Source organism: Alligator sinensis, unplaced genomic scaffold (genome assembly GCF_000455745.1).
Source record: "Alligator sinensis unplaced genomic scaffold, ASM45574v1 scaffold93_2, whole genome shotgun sequence".
Taxonomy (NCBI): Eukaryota; Metazoa; Chordata; order Crocodylia; family Alligatoridae; genus Alligator; species Alligator sinensis.
Genome location: NW_005841854.1, coordinates 2,410,582 through 2,418,022, shown reverse-complemented (window position 1 = coordinate 2,418,022; position 7,441 = coordinate 2,410,582). Strand labels below are relative to the sequence as shown.

Here is a 7,441-nt window from a genome sequence, read left to right as displayed (position 1 = left end):
GCCCTCACCGGCCCCTTGGTGCCTGCCAGCCCCAGGCCCTTAAAGTGGCAGGCACACACAGTGCCCTGCCACACTCCCTTTATAGAGGGGCCTTTGTAGAGGGCCACAATCTCCCATTACTTAAAGAGTTTGAAATGGAGCTGACCCATACATATGAAGAAGGGTAGAAAAAGCAGCATAAGTTAGCCTATGCAGAGCCACCTGCTGCTGCAGCTGAACTATTCCTTCAGTAGCTCAGCTAGTATGGGCAGCTTAACACAATGCTACAGTCCTTCTGGGATTGCATTGCCGATATACCAAAGGGGAAGAAGGAAAGCAAGAGGCTGAGGAGGTAAGCATAGGCCAGGACTGAGGACAACACAGACAGATCTGAGACTTTCTCTATGTCCCAGGCCACTTAAGTGCCCAGAAGTCTCCTTGTCCCTATTATTCAGGGGTAAGTATAGCCCAAGCTATCAAACACACTGGAGGGCATGGGGTTACTCACTCCTCAACCCATCCCTGTTGCAGTGTAGACGTACCATTGACAAGATCACCTGAGCATCAATGCAGATAATCCTCCTCTGCCATTCCCATAATCCCCTATCGTATATCGTATAGTTATTACTACCCAGTTATTTCCACTCAGCTAGATTTCACAGAAGCCTGTTTGTTTTTTAATCCTTTAGGGTGTCTCTATACATGCTGCGGGTGGTGGGATACTTTATTTAGAGTGGCTCTCAGGAGCCACCCTAATTAAAGTGCCCGCTGGATCTCATGTATTCAGTGTCCCACACTTCAAAATGGTGGTGAGGGTGCTTTAACTGAAGCATGGGGATGCTGAATACATGTGATGCCAAGGCTGCTGGAGCGTGTTAATAGCATGCTAATAGCATGCAGCCGGAGCTCCTCCACCCCTACACTCCTGGCTCATACCTCCAGATATTAATCAGTCAGAATTAAAGCTGCGCCCCAGCATCATGGCTGTAAGCACCAGCTTTGGCTCCTGGTATCCCCAGGAGTCCATTTACTATCAATATAAGAAAAGGTGTGCAGACAGGCTGCTTCTCACCTGTCTGCCATCAGACATGCTCTCTCCTCACCCTGCCTCTGGATCCAGTTTCCTGGAAGCTTTTAAGGCTTCTGCCTGATTCCCGGGGCCAATCACCACCTGTCTCTGCCACACAATTGGGGCTGCTCTCTTCTGCTATAAGGGGGAATGGCTCTGAATCAGCTGGCTCCTGCCTCATTTGAGAGGCATCTAAGGAGCTGCAGCCATGCCCCTGCCAGAAGTTCCAGTTTGAGCCAGCACTGGTTCCCAGCTGGTTCCCGGCTCTGCTGCTCATCCCCACTCCACCAGGAATGAGCAGAGATGGCATCCTGGCTCTGCTGCTCCAGTGCTGGGGCCAGACATCCACTGAGTCTCAGGGAACCGGACAGCCAGGTTGGGGTGGCAAGTGGGGTTTCTTCCCCTCTCTTTTCCCCAGCTCTGCCACAGTGGTAGTGGTGCAAGGAGAGTGCACTTCATAGCTATCAATAACCCCTAGCCTTCTTCAGCATTATAACAATCCTCCTCCTGACTAAGATGGCAGAGGAAAAATTTGCAAGAATCATGAAGTAGAAATTCTTGTGGCTTCTCAGGGCAAACTCTGGATTGTCCACCTCTGGAACTGCTAGATCCCTCCATTTACTGCCCCCCTCCCCAAATTTCGTTTGTATACCCTTATGTAAACCCACCACTAACCTGGAATGCCACCTCTTTTCTCCATTGGGAACTTCCAGTAGAACCTCAGTGAGTTGGGCAGCCTGAAAAACAAATAGGGGGCAATGCTAGTAAGAGAGGCCTTGTGAGGACTTCACTCCCATAGAACTGTGCCACAACATTTTTTCATATAATGTTTTTCAAAAACTTGTCGAGCATTTTGCCAACAATGTGTTAAACTGTTCTCTCTAATAACATTTGTCCCTGTTGCTTCCAGATGGCAGATCTCACAAATGAGAAATATAGACCTGAAAAAGAATAGCAGTAGTAAACTGCATTGTGTTGACATGGAAAATAAGATGAAAATGGTTTAGGTTTTTTTCATGTTGACAACAATACAGTGCTCTCGCTCTCTGTCATTGCTTCCCATGCACTTCAATAGCTTTGGGGCCAGCCATCTTGCCTAGGAGCTGGTTGGGCAGATGGTCTAATTGTGAAAGCTTTTCTGAAAAGAGGTTTTGAGTGGTGCAATTCCTAACGTGCAAAGAGGAACAAGTAGAAAGGCTCATGAAGAGATCTGTGAAGCAGGGAGAAGCCTCCCCAGGAGCAGGACAGCATGCTCATGGAGAGGGGAGGATCCAAGGTGAGAGTGCAGTGGTGTGGTCACAACCACCTTGCACTGTGTACCAGAGCCAGCATGGTAGCAGCTGCAGTTCTCTACCACCCTGGATGTCTGAGTCCCTTAGGAAATTCAGGGAGGTGTGGCATGACTGGATTCCCCTAGGCTGGTAGCAGGACCCCAGGGACAGCTGGGTAGGGAGCCCAACGCAGCCCCATAGCATGTGGCTCCCAGCACTCTCACCCTTTTCCCCCTGCGGAAGTCCCTAGCCCCGACCCAGTGGGGCCCTTACCTGCATTTCCAGTCTTGCAGGCAGGGAGCCTGGAAACAGCCTTGGGGTGGCCAGGCAAAAGTCTCTGCCAGGCAGGGGCTTCTTGTCTAATGCCCCCTGGCTTAGGGCTGGGGCAGGTCAGGCCAGGCTGGGGGTTCGTGAAGCCTCAGTACAATATCCTTCATAACAATAACTATATTGTCTTCAGAGGTGGGGTCTTGTTACATATGGCAGCTGTAGCAGCCTTTAGTGGCCCCACTAATACGGTCTCTCACTGGCCTCAATTTGCTTTGCTTAGCAACCAAAGCGGACCTCCTGCAGGGATGTGCCGGCTTGCAGAGAGGCAGCGAGGGCCAGTGTTTACAGGGGGCTTATGGAGGGGCCCCATGGGCCAGACAGAGGTGCCTGGCAAGCTGAATCCGGCCCACGGGCCGTATTTTGCCCACCCCTGTGTAACCCATGGCCTTTGTGTAGCTCTGTACAATGTGTGCTGGGTACATTGTCAGCAAGGAAGGAGAGAAAAAAAGACGGGCAGTGGGTACCATGAAACTATTTGCACGTCTTTGTTAAGTTTAGCTGATTTTGATGTGCTTTTTTCTGGTTTGTTCTTTCTTAATTTGGGGGTTTCTGCTCTGTGTTACACGCACTTACAAATACTGAACACTCAAGCAAACAAATACTCACAACTGCACTATACTGTGCTTTAACATACATTTTCCAGTTGTTAGCAGGTAGCTGGTCTGCCTGAAATACTACTCTTTTTTCCTTCTCCTGATATATATATTTAAATGTACTTTGGTTCTCTGCAGTAGTTGTTTGTTTTGAAGTTGACTACCTGAAGTTATGTACAAAAGGTGCCTATGCACGTGCTTGTTCACATTCTAATAAATTACTAAATAATTAATCGAGTCTGCTCTGTGTTCTAGTTGGAACGCTCCAGTGTTGCCTCACCATCACATGTATTAAGCCCCTGCATGTTTCAAAATGGCCATGGGAGTGCTTGACTTAAACCATGTCAAGTGAGCTTTAGATAAAGCATCCTACCACCATTCTGAAATACTGTGGGGCTTAATACACATGACTTTTAATTAGAGTGGCTGTCCAGGAACTGTTCTAATTAAGACAGCCCCTCTAACCCTTGAACATGTGTATAGACTGTCAAAGGTTTTTCTTAATGTTCCACAATATGCAAACTGTTCAGGATACAAAACTCAGAAACATATTTTTTTTTTTTTTAAGTTTTCAACAGGACCCTATGACCCTTTTTCAAAATCAGCATAAAAGCCTTTAACTAGTACAGATCTCAAATTCATAAACTACAGTTATTTCCACAAGTAATCACAGCAAGCTCCCCTAAACACGGAAATAACAACAGCTTGTAGCCAGTAAATTCTATAATTTGCACAGGAGAGTGCATCACAAAATAATGTAAGTCAAAGAAAATGCAAAAGGTATGTAGCAGTGTGATTTGGTGGGGGGGGGAGGGCGGGGTGTCTTGAGGTCTATCATGACATCAGCCTGTCTAGGGCAGTCCGCCCTGCCTCACCTGCCATGCCTTTGATTTTTTCACTTAATAGGTGTTTATAAGCGGGAGGCTGCTCATTTGCTTGCCCTGATGCCAAGGGCGAAATACACAGCTCCAAACCATTCCTTATACCATATCCCATGCTTTGCAGATGGCATCACATACTGGTGCCAGTTCTCTCGGACCCTTATCGGGCCAAACTCAGTCCTGTGTTAAGCTTCTCTCATACTACCTTCAGCAGGGCTGGTCCCTCACAGACCTTCAGGCCACCCATTTCAGGCCATACTCTATATGACGGGGCATCAAGTCTCCCACGCCACACCGTGGGCTGATTTTAGCCCCGGCCCTCTCTGGCCTTGGGTGTCTCAAGCTCAGCTTACTGCCCACTCATGCCCCAAGTGTCTTTCAACGTGCTTAGACCCCCAGCCTGTCTCCTCTATGGGGTTACCCACCAGGTTATGGGGGCTGAGACTTTATGGTGCCCCATCCTCGTCTTTCACTGGGGAAGCACAGATGTGGCATTTCCTGGAAACTGCCCTGCCACAGGCAGCCCCACCACACCGTCCAACCCCAACAGGGAGCAGTTTCAGGTCTTATCCAGGACCACAAGAACCTCCTCTATCCCCATGATTCCTATCCTGACCTCCAGGTGTTCCAGGACCTGCAGTCTGCAAGCTGAGTGATGTTACTCCTCTCGCTCCGTAGGTGTAACTGCTGGCTGTGCTCCTACAGCCTGGGCTTATACTGAAGCTACCCAACCCATTTACAAAAGTAAAAATGATCAGCTTCACTAGCTTAACCAAACATGTCCTGCTGTGATCTGCCCAGAATCTGCCCATAACAGCTTACGCTAGGACATAGGGGTATAAGTGGGTACTTATATCATATTCTTAACAGGAGGAGGGAATAAGGTCCTAGCTTGTTCTGGCATGTAAATTTGAGATCTCCTCAGTATGCTGGCATCGTGTATCTTTCCATTTCCTCCCAAAGAAGTGTTTCTTGTGGTCCATTAAACACAGCAGAACCTGTAAGAAATGCCAGTTGTAATTGACATATTTAGTATCATAGTATCATACTACTTGGGGTCGGAAGAGACCTAAACAGATCATCAGATCCGACCCCCTGCCCTGGGCAGGAACAGGTGCCGGGGTCATATCACCCCAGCCAAATATCTGTCCAGCCTCCTCTTGAAGATCCCCAAGGTACAAGAGAGTACCACCTCACTTGGGAGCCCATTCCAGAGCCTGGCAGCCCTAATTGTAAAGTAATGTCTCCTGATGTCCAGCCCGAACCTTCTCTCTAACAATTTGTGACCGTTATTCCTAGTAACCTGATGGTGCCTGGGGGAACAGAGCTTCCCCCAATTTTCGCTGGTCCACTCTGGTGAGTTTCTAAATGGCCACCAGATCCCCTCTCAGCCTCCTCTTCTGGAAGCTGAATAGGTTCAGGCCCTTTAGCCTCTCTTCGTAGGGCTGCCCATTGAACATGTGAGCGGCCCTCCTCTGGACTCTCTTGATGCTAGCCACATCCCTCTTGAAGTGCGGTGCCCAGAACTGGACATAGTACTCCAACTGTGGCCTGAGCAATGCTGCATAGGGGTAAGGATCACCTCCCTGGACCTGCTTGTGATGCATCTGTAGATGCTTGACAAGGTGCAGTTAGCCTTACTGACTGCTTCCTCACATGGGCAGCTCATGTTCATCCTGGAGTGAACAATGACTCCAAGATCTCTTTCTGTCACAGTGTTGACAAGAAGGGTGTTCCCTAGCCTATAGGTGTGTGCTGGTTCCTTCTCACTAGATGCAGCACCTTGCACTTGTCTGCGCTGAATTTCATCCTATTCTCATCCGCCCACCTCTGTAACCTGTCTAGATCTAGTTGGATTCTGTCCCTCCCGTCCAGTATGCCCAGCTCACCCCACATCTTGGTGTCATCAGTGAATTTGGACAGCGTGCATTCCACACCCACATCCAGATCACTGATAAAGATGTTGAACAGTACAGGCCTCAGGACCAAGCCCTGGGGGACTCCACTGCTCACATCCCTCCAGTTCAAAAATTACCTGTCCCCCACCACTCTCTGGGTGCGACCATCTAGCCAATTTGCCACCCATCTCACTGTGTAGGCATCAGTGCTGCAGTCACCAAGTTTTTTTATGAGAATGTGGTGGGAAACCGTGATCTTGGACTTTAAGAAGGCCTCTAAGATGACATCTACCCCAACACCCTCGTCCAGGGACTTTGTGACCTGATCATAAAAATAAACAAGGTTAATCAGGCAGGACCTGCCCTCAATGAACCCATGTTGGTTGCCCCTGAGCATTACCTCCCCTGCTGGGCCCTTGCAGATGTGCTCCTTGTTAATTTTCTCAAAGGTCTTCCCAAGGACTGAGGTAAGACTGACTGACCTATAATTGCTGGTTCTTGTAAATGGGGACCACACTGGCCCTTTTCCAATCCTCTGGTACCTGGCCAGAGCCCCACGAGTGCTCATAAAGCCATGCCAGGGGCCCTGCTATGACCCCCGCCAATTCCCTCAGCACCCTCGGGTGAAGAGCATCTGGACCTACTGATTTAAACATGTCCAGCCCCTCCAAAAGTTCCCTAACTAGGTTGTCCCTGACCCTAGGCACAGTAGTGCCTCCCGTGGGTCTGTCCACAGTTCTAGTGGGGGAGATGTCCCGGTCCCTGATCAGGAATATGGAGGAGAAGAATTCGTTAAAGAGGTCCGCTTTTTCATTTGCTGCAATCACCAGATTGCCAAGCCTATCCTGTAGGGGCCCGATGTTACCCGGTGCCTTCTTCCCATGTATTTGAAAAAGGACTTTTTATTATCCTTAATTCTGGTTGCTAGCCCTAGCTCAATCTCTGCCTTGGCCTTCCTAACAGCCTCCCTACAGTCCCACGCAACAGAGGTGTAATGCTTCTTTGTGATAGCCCCTTGCTTCCACTGTTTGTACACCTCCTTTTTTGCCCTCAGGCATCGCTGGATGCCTTTGCTGAGCCACAGGGGTTTCTTAACACTCCTGCTCCCCTTGGTGTGCATTGGGAATGACTCCCTTTGAGCTCGGAGATCATCTCCTTGAGGAACAACCACCCGTCTTGGACTCCCATCTCACTGAAGCTCCGAGATCCCAATGCCTCTCTGTGACAGGTCGTCTCTCTGGGCCGCCCTCAATGTGGCCCACACACCTGTCTCTGGGGCAACCGCACGCCTTGTCTCGCCTGCCATACCTTTGATCTTAATTGAATAATTAGTTTTAATCAGCGGGAGGCTGCCCTTGTCCTGCCCCGCCACTAGGGGGCGCTGTCTGTGGCTCCCTTCTTCCCCCAAAACCCCAGCGAA

At 49.4% G+C, this 7,441-nt stretch overlaps 1 protein-coding gene across 3 annotated transcripts in view; it reads right to left on the bottom strand.

Moving 5' to 3' along the window:
- Positions 1 to 7,441, bottom strand: part of MTR (5-methyltetrahydrofolate-homocysteine methyltransferase) — a 104,727-nt gene that overhangs the window by 89,266 nt on the left and 8,020 nt on the right. For 2 of the 3 annotated variants that reach the window (XM_025213640.1, XM_025213647.1), the window contains one exon: positions 1,724 to 1,785. The gene's annotated coding sequence lies outside the window, so the exon portion shown is untranslated. Of the gene's footprint in view, positions 1 to 1,723; positions 5,278 to 7,441 lie in introns of those variants that run through there. The other variant, XM_025213646.1, reaches the window with a different exon arrangement.